We start from the raw sequence: 22,126 nt of genomic DNA, 5'->3' as shown, positions 1-22,126 counted from the left end.
TTTTTTTTCTTTTTTTTCTTTCTTTTTTTCTTTCTTTTTTTCTTTCTTTTTTTCTTTCTTTCTTTCTTTCTTGGTAAACAGTCACCTATCTCTTTATTTGATCTAAATACATACATACATTGGTGCAGCTGGTATGGCATTTCATTGTAATAATTTAAAAAAAAAACAAAACAAAAACATGTTATTCATTCATGAATCGTCCTTCATTACCTCGACTTACTTCATGTTAGGAATGGGCGATGATTTATCCCAATAAATTCTGGTATTTATCACGGTCACGATGAAAATTATGATCCATAAAAACAATAAATAAATACATAAAACAATTCCCAACTTAAGGTGTAAACAGGTTCCTTTCAAACACAAATACATTTGGATACATGTAGACACATTAAAAAAGGCTACAATAGCTGCTGACTCATTGAGCTCATGGGCTGATATTTTATGGAATATATTTGTGCATGTGGGTCACTCTATTAGTGTTATTGTATTTAATTCATTTATTTCCTCAGTTAAAATGAATGTTTTTTTCACACAAAAAAAAAAAAAAAAAAAACACATGAAAAGCAAAAATAGAGTTTTTACTGCAGCTGAATCTTGTTTATTTTATATCTGATAATGAATTACATAAAGTTATGATTGATGCATATCTCTCTGATTTCCTATAATGAAACCAGATCAAGCTTAATGATTTATTCATTCAGTACATTTTGGTGTAATAATCACAATAGTTACATTATTTTAATGGGACCAGTGTTGTCTTGTAAACTCGTGAAATATAATTAAAAAATATAGCTTTTCACAAGTTGAATATTGACATTAATATTTATGCTAACATTTAGGTGTGACATGTTATCTTTTATCCTTCCATGCAAGTGTTAAATCTTACCATAAACAAATATGTGGCTTGATGGCAGTCAGCCATGTTCTTTGTGAACTTTGTTCATACATTAGTTTTCCTCATATATCAAAGGTTGATTGTGCATTTTGTCTCATAATTTTATAAGTGTTTGTTTATTTGCCTTTTTAAATTGTTTGTGTTTATTGAAAGGGGTGGAGCTCTAATACAAGCCCTTTGGGCTTCGTTCCCTCATTGCACCTCAAATGTTTTTTTTTTTTTTTTTTTTTTTTTTAAATGGGTGCTAAATAAATAAAATTGAAATAAATAAATAGTTACATTTATCCTCCAATAAATAAATAAATTTGAAATTTGTATTTTCGTATTTGTCGGCTATCATTGTATTGTAATGTTGTATTCCTGTTTTATCATCATCGTTGTTGCAAAATAAAACATTACAACAACAAAAAAAACTGTTAGGATTATAGCAGGTAAATCAATAAACTAAATGTACTGCATCATTGAAAATAAAATGGAAACGTGTTTCTTTTATTTATTATTGCAAAGGTTACAATGCGAGGCAAATTCATTTGTATAGCACATTTCATACACAAGGCAATTCCCTTTGCTTTGCATCAGGGGTTCTTAACTGCCAGATGCCCTCAAGTAACTATTTTTGGAGTATTTTGGGCCAATTTTTGGTTATTTTTAGCCTTTTTCTACAGCTATACACCAAGCTTGCCATATTTTAACCTATTCTCATCACTTTTTTTCGCCATCTTTTTGCTCCTTTTAAGCCTTTTTGCTACATTACGCCCATTCCTGCCACTTCTACATTAAATTTCAATGCCTTTTCTAAGCATTCTTTCCACTTTCCAGATATTTATGGCATTTATAAACCCTTTCCACCACTTATCCCATCTAATGTTGCATATGTTGACCCAATATTGTCACTTTTAACCTCTTTTCACCATATTTCATGGTTATTTTTTCCCAACCAAAGGGTTGCAGGTTCAAATCCACTGTGGGCCATCACTGTGGGACCCTGAGTAAGACCCCCACACCTAACTGCCTGCAAGACTCCCTTGAAAAAGAGATTATTCATCTCAATGCGACGTTCCAGAGTAAATAAAATGAATTGTTCTTACTTTTAAGCCACTATTGACATTTTGAACCATTTTTTACAAAAAATTTCTGTCCGTTTTTGGCCACTATACTCTGCAATTTTTAACAATTTTCTCATTTTTGGTCACTTTTAACCAGAGGTGGAAGTAACGGATTACAAATACTCACGTTACTGTAATTAAGTAGATTTTTTGGGTACTTGTACTTTTAGAGTAACTTTTTCAAGTTTGTAATTTTACTCATACTGGAGTACAATTTACACCATGTAATCTACTTCGCTACTTTTAAAATCATAAATCGCTACTGAGTACGCCCTCAATTTGCACCTCCCAACGACCATACTTTCATCCACATCTTTGTAGCCAAGAAGGCCGTCTAATCGCTATTAATTGGCGCCAGTTAACGTAACATAGGAAAGTCCGTTGCCGTAGCAGTCCCTGAAGGTAACATAGACAGCGCAGCAAAGGAGCAGAGAACAGAAGCGGAACAGAGAAGAGGAACAGAGAAGCGGAACAGAGAAGCCGAGCAGAGAAGCCGAATGGAGGCAGAAGACAACACTGCAAACAGTGAAAATGATGGTGAAAAGTCGGAAGACGAGTCCGAGTGCCCGTGGCCGTACTTGGAGGAATTTTTCTTGTACAAAGGGAAAAAGGGAGACAGCGTCCAGATGCAGTGCAGACTTTGTTTGACCACTACGATCATATCGGCTTATAAAACTTCAGCATCTAATCTAAAAAAACACATTGCGGTAAGATGTTTTACAACTGTACTTGTTTTTCATGTGTGTTAAGTTTATTAGTTTGGCTAAGATAAGGCTGCTGTTGGTTTGCCTGATGACAGAGCTAGCTAACGTAACGCAAAAGCATGATTTAATTATCATTTTTAGAAAGGTTTTCTTACATAAATAATGAATTACATCTGTAGTTATTTGATACTCACTGGCAATTCAACAGGCATATATTTTGTGCTAGCAGCCAGGGGGACGCTATGTTATGAAACACAAATGGCATCAATTGAAAATTGACCACTTAAAATAGCCATTAGCTTGTCGGTAAGGAGGGTAGATTTAAGCTAGCGTTAGGCTAACGTTTAGCATTGATTTATACATATTTTGCATTCTTTGTTTTTTTAAGACATGACTGATACTGGATTTTTTTTATGCTGATGCTGATAAAAGGGAGTTAGAATATTTAAATACTGATACATTGGGTTTTGCTCTTTTTACAGACAATTTACATATTGCAGAATTTATAATATATACAGAAATAGATTTTTTTTTGTAATGATCTTTCAAAATTGATTCACACTTATGAATAAATACAGCAATATATCACCAAAGTTTAACCAAATTTTATGACTTTTATACAATGTTAAATGATCAAAGATTAGCTCAAATTATTACTCTGGTTGAATGATTTGAAATAAAATGTGTTTTCTTATGGTTTTAATCAGTGATGTGATGAAGTAGTGTTTGAACCTGATGTGTGATCATATTTGTCTCAACAGAGGAAACATCCATCAAAGACTGAGCAGTACATCACTGTGGCTGCAACATCTCATCAGCGAAAGACAATAGCCACACCAAACAAGCTCTCAGAAAATAAACAAGCCAAGTTACCAGACCTGATGTTGAGAGCTGCAAACAAACGTGTTCCACAAGCAACTGTTGACAAGCTTGTCATCAATTTCATATGTGAGGGTCTACAGCCATTTGCAGTGGTAGAACTGCCTGCTTTCAAAGAATTGGTTACCACATTACAGCCTCAAGCCAAAGTCATCTCCAGACCTACTGTCCGTGCCAGAATCTGTGAAGCTGCTGATCACATGAAGAAGACATTGGTTGCAACACTGGATAAAGTCAAATTTGTGGCTACCACTACTGATTGTTGGTCAGTTCATCAGAAAAGTTTCCTTGGTGTTACATGCCATTGGATAGAGGAGGAGTCCCTGGAAAGAAGATCTGCAGCACTAGCATGCAAAAGATTGAGAGGGTCACACACGTTTGACATGCTTGCTGGTGCTCTTGATGATGTCCATTGCCAATTCAAGATTAGAGGCAAAGTTGTAAGAACCACAACTGATAGTGGGTCCAACTTCATCAAGGCCTTCCACATGTTTGGGGCACAAAATAATGTAGAAGAAGATGAAGAAGAAGCTGACCCAGATGCTCTTGACCTGATTGACCATATTGACTACCATGATGCAAGTGCAATCCTTGATGAAGACTCTGGTTTGGAATATCAACTCCCTCCTCATCAACGATGTGCATGTCACCTGCTTAACCTTGTGGCAACAACCGATGCTGCCCTGGCAGAGAGCATGAATGACACCTACAAGAGGCTCTCCCGTGCAACCTTTGCAAAATGCCAGGCCATTTGGAACAAAACCGGCCGGTCTCATTTGGCAAATGAAATGGTAGAGGACAAGTGTGAGCTACATTCGTCCTAATGCAACACGGTGGAATTCAACCTACCTTGCCATTGAAAGGATAATACGCATTCTTGACGAGAAGGGGGAAGATTCCATCAGAAGCATTTGTGAGGAGTTCAAAGTGAAAATGTGAGTAAAATTGGACACCTACCAATTTGGTTGCAAATTATATGCATTTTCTTTAATGGACAGTTGAAAAAATGAAGTCTCTTCATAATTTATAAGAACACAAAACATTATTCTGAGTTTAGATTTTTTTTAGCAGCATGTTAATAATGTGAAACATTAATTCAGAGTGCAAATAATTTAAACAAACAATGATTAAAAAATAACTTTAAACTCACTTTAAACAGCAGCTCAAGTCCACCTGTCCTTATTCAGCAAATAGGGTTGCCAAACAAAACTGTGTCAAATGTGGTGCTGTTTCTGCCATTTTTATAGTCATGATGGGTTTTTTTGTTGTATCTTACTATCTTACAGGTTGAGTCCTGCAGAAGTTGCATTCCTAAGGGAGTACTGTACCACCATGAAGCCACTGGTGAAGGCTTCAAACATCCTCCAGTCTGAGTTTACTTCCTTCATGGGATGGCTGCTACCTGTAATCCAACAACTACTCTCCAAACTTAGCAGGTTAGAGACATCAAGCAAGACATGTGTGCCACTCATCAGAGCCCTGCAAAATGGGATTCAAAAGCGTTTTGGACCGATGATGGAGGATCCAGAGTTGGCTGCAGCTGCAGTTCTCTTACCCAAGTTCAAGACTTCCTGGACTGACAGAGCAGATGTAATAGAGGCTGGTGAGGCCATATTTTTTAAAAGATTCATATGATTGCAATTTTTGTGAATTGTTATGTTTGAACACATGTGTAAGTGAGTTTACTTTATAACATCTCAGTCATCGCTCACCTAAAAGGTTGTCAGTTATTGAGGGTCTGTCCTTACTACCAAAGAATCCTTTTTGAGATTTAGCTGGTTTAAGTCTGTGAGTTAAGGATAATTCACTGAAATTAAAATAACAAAATTGTGCTATGTACCTGCAGCCTTGACATACATCAAACAACATCTTGAAACGACGGAGCATGAGAGTGCAAATCAGCAAAAAGAGTCATCTGATGAAGATGATTTCTTCTCCAGACCAATCTGCAAAAGGCTGCAAAGTCCAGTTGAGCTTGATGGTTATCTTGCTTGCCCCACAGACACCATGGAGCTGCTGCACTCCTTCACAGCCATTAAAAAGCTCTCTCTCAAGCTGAACACAGCCCTGCCTGCCTCTGCTGCATGTGAACGACTTTTTAGCTGTGCTGGTCTACTCTTCACAGCCAAACGAAGCCGGATAGGCTCGGCAAACTTAGAAAACCAGCTCTTGCTGAAACTGAACAAAAGGTTCAGAAAGTGAAATGTGACAGACAGGCTAGTATATCTTGGCCAGTATGACACTTACCTGCCTGTTGTTCACAGTGTATTGGGCAAAGTTTAAACTGTTCTATGCAGGTTTAAAAACATTTTTGTCATTCTATTAACAAACAAAATTTCTGTTTTATATTTACATTTCTTTACAAAACAATTTGCCATTTTTCTATACATTGTTCATCTGAGAAATGTGCTTTGTACGTATATTTTATACAGGTGAATTGATTCAAATGCCTGCTATTGACGAAGCAATAAAACTTCCAACAGTTAAAAAGTAATTTGTACTTGAGTAGTTTTTGAGAAGAGTACTTTGTACTTTTACTTAAGTACTTTTTTAATACCAGTACTTTTACTTGTAATTGAGTACAATTTAGGCAATGTAACAGTACTTGTACTTGAGTACAAATTTTCAGTACTCTTTCCACCTCTGCTTTTAACCCATTGTATTTCTGACTAAAACAAGGATTTACATTTTTAAGATGCCTATACACTATGGTACAAATAATAATAATACACTTCCTGGATAACAGTGGATATTACTCAGAATAAATAAATAAATGTGGTTATCACAGATTTATATAACAATGGACTTTATGGATGGGCCCCAACAAGCTCTCCCCTTTATTCTCCCTTATAGATTTACATGATTAAAAGGTGCACAGAAAACATTAAACAGAGATTTAAAAGCAATACAACATTAGAACATTAAATAGTTTGAAAATAAATAATGAAACACATTAAATCAATAATATATAATAAAAAAAAAATATCCCATTCAGTCGTAAGTGTCAGGTTCTGTATGGTTTTAGTTGTGTTTAGCAGTTTTGGTCCTGTTTTTGATTTTCTGAGTCTCCAGTTTCATGCGTTAACCCTTGTCTTTGTGTTTATTCCTGCTCATGTCTCCTCCTCCCAGTGATGTCAGTGTGTTTGGGTTGTGAGCGTGAGTGATCAGCGCCCTCCTGTTTTTACACCCAGGTGTGGCTCGTTCCCAATCAGGTTTCCCTCAGAATGAGTGTTTGGACATGGCTGCTGGTTCTTTGTCAACGTTACCATGTCTGTGTGCTGCTGTGTTTTTGTCTCCTGCGTCCTGTTTTCTTCATACCTCCTTGTGCGTCTTCGGATTTTGGGTTTTTATTGGAATTCATCGTTAAACATGGACTATTATTATGCACTGCTGCCTCAATCTGTTTCTGCGCTCGGGTCCTCCACCATCACCACCACATCTCCAAGGCGTGACCATAAGCAGTAAGTAAAACTATATTTTTTAACCTTGGAGTGGGGAATGAAAATGGTTTTGCCTGTAATGTCTAGTAATTGGTTAAAAAAAAAAAAAAAAACAAGTAAAAATGGATAAAATTCTACTTTTATTTTTATTATTTTTTTTGTTCAAATACACATTCCACACAATAAATATCAAATAACTGTTTCCTATACTTAAACCTTTTCAAATATAACATATCTGTGGTGGTGCACTTGTCACTTTGTGTACTAATCCTGATGTATTTGAAACATACTTTAATAAACATGATAAAAAAGGAATTCTATAAAAAAAAAAAAAAGTCTGCAGTCACTGGATATTTGTCGCGACCCGAAAAAGTTTGCGAACCTCTGCAGAAAAGCTTTTAACTTATATTGAAAAATATTTCACATGAAATGCTGACTTCAGCACTGTTGACAGTTTCTTTGCAGCATAACAACTAAAAATTGGCAAGTGTTCCATCCATTTGTTTAATGTAAAATGATAAAATTGTATGTTAATTGCAATTATTAATTTTACTAATTCGTTTTTTTAATTCATGTATTTTATTCATGAGCATTTAAATCAGAGGAATGGTGACTATTTTAACGTAAGAAACCTTAATATGCGTCGACTCAGTTATTGCGATGAAGGCAAACAGTCTTTGAATGTGATTTTGGTGGTTTAATGAAACAGTAGCTTGCACAGGTAACACACACTGGATGGATTAGGGGTAACACATGTAACAACATGGAAATCGAAGTCAGGCAAAGCGAAGCGGTCAACAGAAAATACAGCTTTTACCACCCGTCATGTGACCCCGCCTCCTGTGCGTCACCACAGCAACAAAACAGTGTCACACTTACACAAATATACCATACCAAGCCATCGTTCCTAAAACCTTATTATGAAAAATACTCTAGCAAGGAATTATTAAAGAGTATTGAAACAAACCAATTTTCTGCTGAAAATAAATGTGTTCGGGTATGAAGTAACAGTTGGACAATGATCAAAGTATTTAAATTTGTCATGTTTTGTTGTACAAATATAAGCTTTACTGCCCTCTATGGCTTGAAGAATGGCTATTGCATTAACATTTTGCTTTTGACGTTTTCGTGGCTTCTTACGTCACGGACACCACTGTTGGCCACGCCCCTTCTATAAAAACTCACATGTGGACTCGATCCGTTGTGAGTAGGTTTGATTGAGAGAATTGTGAATAGAGAGGTATAGTGAGTATTGAGTAGCTAGTTAGCATAGCATAGATTATTCTTTGGAGATGTTATAGTATAGACTGGGCGTGTCTTTATGGTGCGTTCACACCAAACGCGTCAAAAGCGTCAGGTGTACATACACAATATATGGTGGATGCGCTTCTAAGAGCATGGAGAGGTCCCACTGCGCATCCTGCACTTCCTGTGCAGCTTGTTTTGTAGCTTTACGCGCGGTTGAGATTTCAAGTTTTGGACGTGTGTGCGGCGCCTCCAATGCGGCCGACGCTAGTGTTGGGATTGTTGAACTTTTGTGGCATATAGCGGGGTGTTGACCAATCGGGAGCTTTCCCTAACCGTGACGAATTCAGAATAATGAAAAAAAAAGACACTAACTGGAGACAGACGGACAGGTGCTCTTCTGCTGCAATGGAGCGCCTGTAGTCGGTGTCCTGGTAGGGGATGCGAGTCAGCAGGTTGTCGAATTGGGCACGGGAGAGACGGAAGTAGCGCTAAAAGCGACTCTCGTTTGAGCGCAGTTCTGGTGAGTCCAGAAACGGTGCCGAGGCACCCTTCGACAATGCTGTCTGCTCCTCTCGATAATGTAGAGCTGATGAACGGGAGTCGGAGGCCCCGTGTTCAGCAAGAAACTCCAAACTTTATTCTCCATTCAACCACACTTCTCTATAGCCCTTTAACATCACAGTGCACACACTGAGTCACACCAAAATACATCCGACTGCAAACGCCGCCTTCTCAACACAATGTTCCCCACCACTTCAGTTACTGGGTAAATTATGAACGTAACTGATCGCTACAATATCATCCATTGTACGAACACCACAGGCAACAAAGAAGCCCCTCCCCAAAACACGCTCTTTTCCCAACTTGTTTGGACGCGTGTCCAGAGCGTCTTTTACGCTGGTGACAAGCGTCTGATTCAATGAGCACAAGCGCCCAACGGCACGAGTTTGACGCCCGAAACGCATTTGGAGCCCCCCCATAATCAGTGCTTTTTTTTTCTATTTTTAGATTTCCAGTCCAAACACATGGCTGCATCCTTCTGATGAAGTCTTTTACACTAACATGTCCAGAGAGGTGTTATTTGACACCTATACCTTTAAAGTCCAAGCTGGTGTCAGAAGGCGGGTGTGAACAACTCAGCTTGTGACCATTGTTATGTTACTGAGGCCACTACTCCCCCCTCAGCTACGGTGGGGGGGTGGCTGGGTAGGTTCCAGGACACAAAGACCTTCTGTATTCTCCTTTGTGTTTCCCATACAGCAGCTACATAGAGGTTGCAACTTATATTTCAACTTTTGCGACAGAAAGTAGTAAGTAGTAATAGTGAGACGTCAACACAGATTGTTTGCATTCTTGGTGAAATTTATTTCTTAGAGATTGTGTGAACATTTCTGGCACTGCAACGCCTCCTTAATGCATTTGCCACATGCAAACTTGTCACAACTTTTTCAAACTTTCACTATGGTTCAGTACTTCCGCATTGGGTCAAAGGTCAAGAGGGATAATGTCAGCATAACTGATGGTGTAAACAGAGATTTAGATTGTTTTTCCCTGTTGAAGCATTGATTCTTTGTGCATCTTGGGCACTTTCTTTAAATTTGTAAAATAATAGCTTAATAAAATAATCATGGACCTGGTTAGTGAATGGTGGACCTCGTGAATTTACCTTTTCACACTCGGAAATCTCGCTTTGCCATAAATAGCAACAATACATTTTATTTATAAGCACTTTTCAAAAACAATAAAGGTAAATAGTGAAAATACAGGAGTAGGAAACAGGAGCTTGGTTGCTTTAATACTGTTTTTCTTTTTCTAATTTTATTTATTGTGGTTTATTAATTGATCACAACACACATGGCTCATTAATTTGGCCATTCTTATCCAATAATTCCAAATAACATTATTTGGATTAACAAACATCATCTACGTGGAAGAAACACTGGTTTCTCAACACTGGCCATCATTTACAGCTACCCCCAAAGTTTGTCACTGCCCATCTGTACATTCCGATCGGATGGCTGCATTTACATAAGAGAGGTGGCCCACTGAGTTGCAAATCAGTGTCATTTGGCAACCTCTGGACAGGGCAACAGGAGTAAGAAAATCTTGGACATGCTAGTGTTTAACATCCAACATCTGCTGATCAAAGCTCAGACTGAAACGCATATATATAGGGAACATAGGGCCACAATGACATCTGAAGTATTTATTATTGTCTTTACATCAGGTTTCCAATGATGTTGGATTTTATACAGCAGTGTATTATTTACAGCTGCTGTGTTGTAAATGCACTTGAGCATACTTTCTTAAGCCTGGTAAATAGTTGGATCTATAAATCTCACCTGAAATTATCCCTCCGACCCCCTTTAAATGGTTTTACAAGCCTTACAGAAGAAATCCCACCTAATGTAGCTTATACTTATAGATGAAACTATATTAAAATAATGGGTCGGAAGGGTTGTGATAGAAATGTTAAATTGGTTTTTTGGTTTTTTTTTTTTTTTGTGTATATGTTAATTTTTGCTGCTGGACTTGATCAACATGGGCACCCTGTCAGGTCTGCAGCCTCAATCTGTCAAACACTAATGTATTACATCTATCACAACTGTACTGTAGCACCGCGTGGTTCTCACATGAGCTACAGCAGCGCATCATTGTCTCTATAGCAAACAATATTTGTCAGACTAGTAATTAGGGTCCACAAATTCCTTAAGGATAGCATTAGCTTGTGTGGGAACTGGAGGGTTGGCAGTTCCAATCCCATTTACAGAATGATAAGGGAGACAATTTTATTTATTTACTGTGTATATATATATAGAAAATTAACACAGGGGTGTCAAACTCATTTGATTCAGCGGCCAAATAAGGAGCAGTTTGATCTCAAGTGGGCTGTAGATTTTATGCAGGAAAACAAGTAATTTCAACATTATTGTGCCCTAGTTTGCACTTGTAAATATACATAAAATACTAAATATGTAAGAAATTGACCATATTCAAGCAATACGTGATAGATATCAGTCTCAACAGGATATTTACTTAAAATGTTCTAGTTTTTGTGACCAATTTATATTTCATTAATGGAAATATTGTGTAATATTTTCAAGAAGTATTGAAGTATTTTCAAGTTTTTTTCAACCGTTTAACATTAAAAATGACCACAAACTTTGAGTACCTGCAAATATTGCTGGATTTGGCCCCCGGGCCATGAGTTTGACACATAGTGTAGGTATCGTAGCTCAATAACTCAAAGATCATTTACTGGGTAAAAAGACGTAAAAGGTTAACGTTGCCATTCAAAAGTCATCGGAAAAGTTTTGCGCATTGGGAGGCGTTTTTGTCATTCTTACCGTGAGTTCTTGTGTTGGCCCCCAATAACTGCCAGAGTGACTCCCCAACACATTTCTGGTGTTTTCACAAACTCAAATATTTGCTTTTGGGTTTACGCGAAAATATCCAAATCCATCTGAGATTGAATATCTTACACAGGTGACATCACAGGGAATACCGGGAATGGTATCAACTGAATCACTGTCATTGTCTGGCGACGCAAGAAATCACAGTAAGAATAAATTAACGAGATTCAACATCCCACCATGCAATGCGTGAAACCTTTCCGAAAATGTCAATAAGAAAGTCTATCCACGCAGTGTGGTGCCACATGGCCCTGGAAAACCCATGTGAGACGGTCATTTGAGTCGACGGTTTGAAATTGCATTTCTGTCTTCTCCTTGTTTCTTTTTCAATCCAGTGCTCAGACAGCCTTCATTAAAGGCCATCCACCGCCTCCCACTGCTTTTTTACTTCAGGAGAAGAGTCGGACCTGCTCATGATGTCACACATCACGTCAGTGCAGAGTCAAGGCTGACATATTAATTCCTGACTTTCCCATGATCGTTACTAGGTTTACTACTTGTATACAACACGACTACAAAACTATGACTCATCTGTTGATTATGTGCAGCCCTTCAGGATTATTGGTTGCCTATGCAAGGATTTTGGTGTCTGTTTTTGTCAGGGAAAAAATAATCATTATTTTAACAGATTGTAATGGGTACAACAGAGCTTTTCAATTGATGGGTTTAATATGGGTGGAACCATACACTGAGTTCACAAGATGATAATGGACTTGTGATAAAAAATAAAATAACCAATATGTTTTTCTTTGTCTTTACCTCTGACTGGCAAATTGTTTTTACATTCCCATTAAGTTGAAAAGGTCATACCCAAGCTATACCAATCTGGTGTGTAGTAGATAGTGTAGATTTTCTCAGTGGTACATCTTGTCACCTTAAAGCTGATATCCAGAGTTTCTGAGAGGACGTCTCGATGTCCCGCCTTCAACAGCTCCACTTCCTCCAACTGCCTCTCCCAATCTACCAAAAGCCACGCCTCTAGTTTTCTGCACACACATTGCAGAACATAACAAGGTTGCATCGGGTTGCATTGATCATGTCTACGGTCAGGTAAGAGCCAAAATCATATTTAGCTGTTTGCTGTTGTGATGCGCGGCCTTGTTTCCGTGTATAGTTCTCCATAATAGGAAGTGGAAACTTATCGTCTGAGTGCACTCGACGATCGTTTCCCTTTGTATAAGGGTTTATAGGATAAAGGAGGCACTTGTATACATTAATGTATATGAATGACCACTGGCAGTAGACCATAGTAAAAGACTAGTTAGGTATTTTTTTGTATTTCAAAAGAATCATACATAAACATAGATTTCTCAGAAACTCCGGATATCAGCTTTAATATCGCAATATCTTGTTGCACAATTAGTGCCTTGCCTGTTGTACTTACTGATGGAAGCTTCAGTTGGAAACATAAAAGGCACTCGCAACACTTAGTTTGTTCAAAAGACTCTGCCGCAACTAGATGAAAACTACTGGATGTAAAAACAAGGCTAATATAGGAAAATAAAAGCACTCTGAGCGTAAACCTCCTCCAAGCACCAAATCTCCTCTTTGCCAGATATTGGCAGTTAATTGGATCATTCATACTTTAAAGACTTGGAATAAATGTTTATCCTTATTAAAATGCGTAATTTGGATTTGATCCGGATGAAAGTTGATGGGGTAATTGAAGAACCAACCAAACATAACTGAGTGAAATTTCATAAAGATCGGTCAATTCGGAACCCAATTTTCCCCAATAATGAGAAATTTGGATTTTTCAAACTGATCCAAAATCAGTATTTTGATCCGGATCCCCTGCAAGATTTAATGGAATATTCAATGGCATAAGGCATACAGTATATTTGGTTAATTTTTTCAAAATTATTATTATTTTTTTTAATGCAATCCTGCTAACACACAAAGATTGTCCAATAGCAGTGCCTAACGTCAATAATATATTTTTTTAATTCCATTTTATTTTGAACATGAACACAGCAAAAGTTTATTTAATAATTTAAAAAAGTAAGGAGAGAATAAATGGTTACAAAATCCTACATGTGAAATCATTACATGTGCGAAAAGGAACAAGAGAAAGTATAAACTTGTATGATCCTACCCCTTGTAATATTTAGTACTATGCTTTATTTCTATGCATTCATCTTCTTATACTGTACACCAATTTACACTATAAAAGAAGATCTAATTCATTGATATCTATATATTTACACAATTCATAAGTATATACACATCTATTTACATTTTTTTTTCCACTTCTGCTTCGAGAAGATACATTTTATGTATTTAAGTTTAAATTCAGGCCTTTTTTTAATTCCTACACACAAGCTGTTCCACAACCTGGGACCACTTACTGACACACAAGCTTTTTTTTGTTTCGTGCGTGCAGTGAACGAAAGTTCATGTTCCCTCGGAAGTTTTAAGTCTCAGCCTTTTCAATAAATAGTTGGCAATTGTTTTTGAAAGTGTTTATTTTGTACGGTTGCCATACAGACAACCCCTGGTGCTATCGGTACGGTTACTGAATCAGAATCAGAATCAGAAATGTTTTTAATGGCCATGTACAGTTTTAAGGACAGTACAAGGAATTTGTCTTGGTAGTTGGTGCACAAAACAAACAACAAAAAAACAAAAACAAAGAACAACCCAGCAACAATAATAATAATGATAAATATAAAGGATGAGGGATAAATAAAGGATAGATAGAGAATAAAGGATAAATATAAATATATATATATATATATATATATATATATATATATACAGTGCAGCAGATAATGTCATCATGGAGGTGGTGATTGGGTGGGGGGGTTCAGTGGGTGACTTGGGGTGTGTTCATGTGGATGGTGGCAGAGGGAAAGAAGCTGTTTTTGTGTCTGAAGGTTCTGGTCCTGATGGACCGAAACCTCCTACCAGAAGGGAGAGATTGAAACAGTTTATGACCGGGGTGGGAGGAGTCGGCCACAATCTTTCCTGCACGCCTCAAAATCCTGGAGGCGTACAGGTCCTGGAGGGAGGGCAGATTGCAGCCGATGACCTTCTCTGCAGAGTGGATGATACGCTGCAGTCTGGCCTTGTGATTGGCCGTAGCTGCAGCGTACCAGATGGTGATGGAGGAGCAGAGGATGGACTGGATGATGGAGCTGTAGAAGTTCACCATCATCTTTGTTGGCAGACTGAACTTCTTCAGCTGCCGCAGGAAGTACATCCTCTGCTGAGCTTTTTTGATAAGGGAGCTGATGTTCAGCTCCCACTTGAGGTCCTGAGTGATGATGGTCCCCAGGAAGCAGAAGTACTCCACAGAGCTCACTGTAGTCTCCCAGGGTGAGGGAGGTGAGGGGGGCTGGGTTCTTCCACGTATGTAGCGTTTTAAGGTTAGGATGAGGTTATAACCCAATATCGCAACAATTTTTAGGGTTAGGTTTAGGGTAAGGTTTAGTTTTAGTCATGCAACCTAAACTGGCCAATGACTGACCAGTCACATGACCTAAACTGGCCCTAACTTCATATTTTGCCTAGTGATGACTTGTTGTTTCTGGGAGTCTATAGTGTTCGACACATTAACGAGTGTAGCCGACAGCAAAGCCCTGTTAGCCTGTACAGGATGCATTTAGGAAACAAATTGAATCTTAAAAATGAATGTACAAAAGTAATGGCTAACCAACTGGTCTATAGACCCTTTGATTGTTTGTAAACATTGTGACGTATTTTGTTGGGCGGGGCTTAGCCTGGAGGTGAACCACCATAGATGTATATAAACACTAGATGACTTACCCGCGCTGTTAGACCATGGGGAGCGACGTAGCAACGTGGCGGCCATCTTACCTCAGACAGCTGGCCCCGCTTATTACATCGATGTCAATGGTGGATATTTAAATAACCCTAACTTGCTCAATTTTCAATCTAAATTAATGTACCAGCATCCTATCTCATACCAACGTATAATAAGGTTTGTAATAAGGCAAAACGTTTGTAAATCTGTAATTTCATCGAATTAAGGGCATTTTTGTTTAAGCTGATCACTCACCTACCAACAGCTATGGTAGAATGTCAGAATGTCAGTTGTCTGAGGTAAAATGGCTGCCGTTTAACTACGCTTGCGAATCCCACTTGCGTCATCTAGTGTTTTTTTATATATATATATATATATATATATATATATATATATGCTTTAGCCAGCGGCGTTTCCTGTTTCTGCCCCCAGCCGGCCATTAAGGGGTCTATAGAGCCATGTAAGGAGCTAATCTACTTCAAACTAGTGAGACACTAAAGAATGTTTCACAGCTGGCCGATGTGGGCCCAGTACCAAACACACAAACGACCAGCAGACTGTTATCATGATCTGATTTAAGTCCAATACAGATTTCATGCTTTTTAAATACCAGTATAACTCATCCCAGTCATACGTCTTCCAATGCTTTGATTTGATATTCTCTACATACAAAGCTGGTTGATTTGATAAGCTTTCACTCATGACTGATCCATTTCATTGTTGGGGGAACCCTGTGAGGTTTGTATTGTGTTTTTTTTTTTTTTTTTTTTTTTTTTTTCCCTTTTGCTTTTCTCACCATTGCGTTAATTAAAACTAATTGAATTGAATTGATGATACCGAGCTGCGAAATCACTTTGCTTCTATCTTGGTCCTGCTCATCCCTGAAATGAGACGAGTCAAGTGTGGTATGTAATCACACATTACAAAAAAAAAAAAAAGAGAGAGAGAGTAAATGCTGTGAAAATAAAGAAGCCTTTTGTTTGTAGTCATACCATTCCCATCACATTACTTATCTCATTTCCAAAAGATGTGTCGCATCAAGCACATATTGAGTTGTCGATTGAAGTTGAACATACACGGTATATTTGTTTGATTCAGTCGTGACCTCCAGTAATGATCACTGAATATTAGTCTCGCATTAGGCCAAACGATGTAAGGAAAGTACAAGGGGATGACGGCAAAAATTGACACTATTCCTGAAACTTCTGCTGTTTAAAAGACAATAGTGTTAAAGATGAAGCACTTAACATGTGGGGAATCAATAGAATTGGCACTTCTTTCCAAAATTATTTACATTTTAACTAATCCAAGATGATTATTGTTTTTCTGGTACGTCATTGTATTTATAATAGAATAGAATATATTTTCGTCCTATAACTGATACCCAAAATTGTGTCAGGGTATCCCAGTGTACAGAATACCTAGGACAATCCTGCTGACTGTTGAATAATTGTCATGACATAGTGATCATTGGGAATGTAGGATTAGTACAACCAGCGGTGAAGCCAGAACACACAAAAAAAACCCTCATTTCTTGGCGGAAAACAGACCAATCTGGCAACAATGACTTGTCACATCGTTTCTACAGCCTGTCGATTCAAACAGACGCAGTGGTATTTTTTCCCGTTCTTCACCAGCCAAAATGGCTAGCAACGCTACAATGTTACCCGCCGAAGAAAATTTTTACTCACGGTTGGCAGGTGTTATTTTAAAGCCTTGGTTACAAGGTAGATTAAAAAATCGTTGAGTACTGCGGAGTTTGGCCCAAGTGTCCAGTGGACAAGTTATTGCCTGTTGCGCTAATTTTCTCCATTCAAGTTTTTTTTGGCATTGTATTAATAAGACCATTTCTTAATAATGTCCTTCGACAAGAAGAATAATGAATGATCCCCCAAAATATGAAAGCGCTCCATTGTTTTCTGTAGAGAAGTATCTTCTCCAGCAGCAGCGAAACAGCTGTTTACATGACTAAGACTGTTGTGTGTTTACATTGTGGTGTATTATGTTACTCTTTTATTGTGTACAAATAGAGGCAATAATACCATAATGTTTTTCACAAGAATTTGGGAGTGTTCATGATAATGTTGGAACAACATGTTCGAGACTCTGTCTACTAATTCCATCTTTGTGCCACACATTTTGAGGCTCTGGCCATGCGAAGTTTACACTAAAGTGATTTGTAGTTGTTAGGAGAAGACGATGCTTATTCAGCCTCGATTTCAAGACTTGACGTGTATTCTTCAAGTTTATAGACGCTGTTTCTGCTGGTACTCGGCAGAGTACGCATTGGCCTTGTGTCTCTCACAGACAGCCATGGTGTCTGTATGTGACATTTTCGTCATGTAATAATAAATGTTACATTTACATCATGGCGGTGTCACTTGACAGTTCTTCAACATCATCACATCAACATTTAGATAAAGAGAAATCCACAACATCCTCTTGATTACTTTCTGACCTTTAAGATATGTCGGCATTGCTTTATTGGGCAGCTTCAGTTATCATGCCAGATTAACTCGATATTGGTTAAATCACTGGGGGTTGGAAAATACAAGCCCATCGGTAATCATGTGTGAAAAGAAGCGACAACAACTGCAGGTGAGTGTTCATAGAGGAAAACACTTTGGCTGGTCAGAGCTGATAGTTGGCCTGAGGCTTGTAGAGGCTGAAAGTCCAGGAAGATAATGTACAGTTTGAATCTGAGTGTTACACAGCAGGCTGGAACATGAATATCAGACCCCGGGGGGTGAGGGGGGGTATTAAAAAGGTGTGATCTCGATGCAAAACGCTGTAAATGGGAGGAATACAAAACATATGTCGAGTAATGAACGCGCGGGGATTTGGTGGGAAACGTTTTCTCGCCTCACATGCAATGTGTGAATTCGTGATCACGTTTGCAAACAAACAGCATGCACGTATAGAGCTCAGTTTTCTATTAATGTTTCTTGGAACATTGGATAACTTACACATCACCATGGTAATCTGGGCAGGTTTTGTGTTTAAATGGAAGGTGGATCAATGAATAGATGCATAGTTCATTCATCCTGATGGACATTTATAATAAAATACTATGCTTGTGTGCTGAATAGTTAAGGTGTTCCTTCTCCTCTGATGACCTTTCATCACTATCAAAGGAGTGTTTTTGACACGGAGTGGCAGCTGTAATGTCTTCCCTTGCAGTTTTTTGTGTTGTTCTCAGTCTTCCCAATAAGGCCCCGTTTCCACGACAACGTTTTGCTTCTGTTTCCGTTCTTGTTTCCAAAAAGTTCTGCATTCACACGACAATGTTTTCAAAATGATCTTGGTTTACATGAGGCCGCTGGAAGCATAAAAAACAATGCAGTAAACATGGCAGACCAATAGATGGTGATATGATTTTGCAATAAACCATGCGCAGAGACACCTTTGCCGTACACGAGGAACAGTGTTCGTGTGCACTCATTGGAATTACATTAAACTTCTGTTGATTTACTCCACCGTGACTTTGATCAGCGGAGACTTATTTCATGTCTGCACTAGATTCTGATGACAATCACAGTGTTGCACTCCTACTCAGAGAAATTAAGCCCAACCCCGGGTTTGGTGAAATAGTTAATTTTTTAACACGGACTCTGGTTGGACTCGGGTCGGATGCCTCGTTGTAAAGATGATTTGATGCACAAATGTTTGCTGTTGAGGTAAATGGATGCTGTCCTCAGGTACAAGAATAAATGATGCTAGAAAATGCATGAATGACTTCTCGTGCTGTGTCACATATGTAGAGGGCAGGTTGCTTTAAACCGGTACATAGCGTAGAGGATGCATGAAGCTGTTTCTCATGTTTTATTGTATACAGAATGAGTGGCCAATAAATAAAGCTGAGTTATCGTAGAAGCTCACCTACACACACACACACACAGATGTGAATAGTGACGCAGCAACATATTCAGGATTAATGAGAGATGGGCTTTATTCTGGTTTGGGCCGTATTCTGACGGCTACGGGCTGGGTTGGTTTCAACTTTGTCGGTCCAATTAAAGCTAACATCTGAGGCTCTGCTGCTGTAGTGCGCCTGCCCGTAACAGGAAGTTTCGTTTGGCTGTTTACACGGACACGGAGAGGGTAGCATTTTCAATAGCTTCCATTCAGAAGCCCATTTTTCAAAAGTTCTGTTTCCAAGCATCAAAACACCATATCTGTGTAAAAGCACCGCCAAAACGCAATAAAACTTTTGCGTTTTCACTAGAAAACATTCTAGTGTAATGAGGGCCTAAGTCTATTGACACTTTGAACCTTTTTTTTTTTACCCTTAGCACTTTTTCTTTAAAGTTTTGGCCACTCTAATTTGCAACTTTTAAGCAATTTATGTGGTTTTAAAAATCCCATTTCACCACCTTTTCTGTCATTTTTGGTCACTTTAACCAATTTAATTTCTGATTAAAACAATGATTTCCATCTTTCAGATCACTATACAACAGGTCACAAATAATAATAAACTTGCTGCATATAATAATAATAATAATAATAATAATAATAATAATAATAATAAATGTGGTTATCACAGATTCATAGAACAATTGACCATCATTTTGCTGACTTTATAGATGGGCCCCAAAAAGCTCTCTCCTTTATTCCCCCTTATAGATGGCCCTGTCTCCACATGACTGTTCTTCAATGTTCATGTTTATGTTCAACCACCTTTAGGTACAGTGGGGGTCCACAGTTTCTGGCACCTTTATTTTGGTGGTCAAGGGGTGTAATAGTTGTGAACCACTGGTCTATATCACATGTGCAGAACTTTTTTAAAACATTTTAGCCAAGAAGATGCAATACTTATGGTCAATGGGAAACCAATACATATTTTTACTAATGGGCCGTGAGTCTGTAGATAATGCGTGACTACAGTGTGATCACTCTGTATGGTGAGGATTAAACTGGGCAAGCCACTTTCCCCAAGGGCTTGGTTATGATTTGATGACCAGGCGTGATGGTTCCCAACATATTTACCCTACAGAGCCCTTTGGACATGCTCTGTGTGTGTAGGCAGTGATAACATCAGCATATTTGCAGATTCTCGAGGAAAGCCAGGGAGCAAGTATCAGCCGCAGAGGCACTGACATTGTTGACAGTGGGGTGGATTGTAGTAAAGGTCACAGTTGAGATGAATCCTCAAGTATCTCATTGTGTGCAGAGTAAACGTGCATATAATCTACGTCAGGGGTGATTTTTGTTTTTAATTTGTTTCCCAGTGGAGTGCATTCATTCTAGTGTTTGGAAGTATATTAGCTTTATTCTCAGCAGATGCACTTTTATTGTCACATCTTCTGGATCATTTCATTTTGTGAGTCTTTAGGCTTCTGTAGTTTTCAACTCCCGCTCTCATCTCGACCTTTTCCACTTTCCATTTCATATGAAGTGTTAAATGGACTCATGCATTTCATTATTTTCTGGTGAAAAAAACCTGAGTGGTCCATGTTTTGAACAAATCCATCTTTTAAACTGTAAGCTTCCTACAACCGTAAAAGTTTACTGACCACTTAAGAGCGGAACAAACAATCTATAAACAAAGCATTTCATTCACGTTATTGCAGCCAGCACATAAAGTTGCTTGCTTGACATTCATTGCACACCTGCTACTTTATCCTAATCGTTTCTAGTGTCTACAAAGTCGCTTTGTTCAGTGAAAGCATTGGACCTGTGTTTGTGTTTTATTATTAGTAATAACAAATGGCTAAAGTGCACAACTGAGTCAAATCAATTAAGTATTCAAATATGCCTTTGGTTAAAACTCTTCATGATTAATTTACTGGGAAGTCGCCTCAACAAAGTCTAGAGCGATTCCATTGGGGTGTCAACATAAATGCACAAGACTTGGACCAAACAGGAAAGTATCGACTGTGAGGTAAAGCGCACAGCATTGTGGATGTGCAGGAGAACCAGCTATGCCTTGAAGGAAGAAAATAATATTAATTCAGAGTTGGAAAAGCTCACGGACGAACTTGAAGTAACCAACGTCAGAATATATTTGAGGGATACAAAAAAAAAAACAGAATTCGCACAATGTTTTCAATCCCTTTAAATGAGCAAAGCTTTATCTCTCAGGAGATGTTGAGATTAAAAACATGCCGAAATCAAATGTATTTGGGTATGAAGTAGTATTGTTTAATTCTTGTCCAACTCGACATTTTAGTGAAAGTATTTAAATTTGGCATATTTTGTGGTAAAAATGTAAGTGACTGCTGTCCATGGGTTGAAACCTGGCTTTTACAATCAACATTTTGCTAATTGTTGAGAATGGAGGTTTGTAACGTTTATGTGGTTTCTAATGCCACAAAACACCAATGTTGGCTCTGCCGCGCCTATAAAAACTACCACCTTTCAACTCCTAAGGCTCAAACATATTCTGGTGGAACATAGGCAGAATGTCTGTTTTCATCAGAGCTTTCATAGTGGAGCACACTACCACATACTGCAGTAGTTTCCATAAAATCCTACATTTAGCACAAACCTTACCGCTTCTTTATAGTCTTTGTACTCTTTCTTGGACGTGTTTTAGAGGTGTCTATACTTTTGTAGCTCATCTGCCAGGCTTTCCTCAAAGCACATTCCCATCTCTTCTGGTCTGTTTCACCAGGTGGGTCCATGTGAAATTTTAGCTTTGCACTAATTGGCCTGGCAGACCTCCGGAGTCTG

This window comes from Gouania willdenowi, chromosome 18, assembly GCF_900634775.1.
Source record: "Gouania willdenowi chromosome 18, fGouWil2.1, whole genome shotgun sequence".
In the NCBI taxonomy this organism is placed as follows: domain Eukaryota; kingdom Metazoa; phylum Chordata; class Actinopteri; order Blenniiformes; family Gobiesocidae; genus Gouania; species Gouania willdenowi.
The sequence above is the reverse complement of the archived record's forward strand: the minus strand, read 5'-3'. Positions refer to the sequence as shown.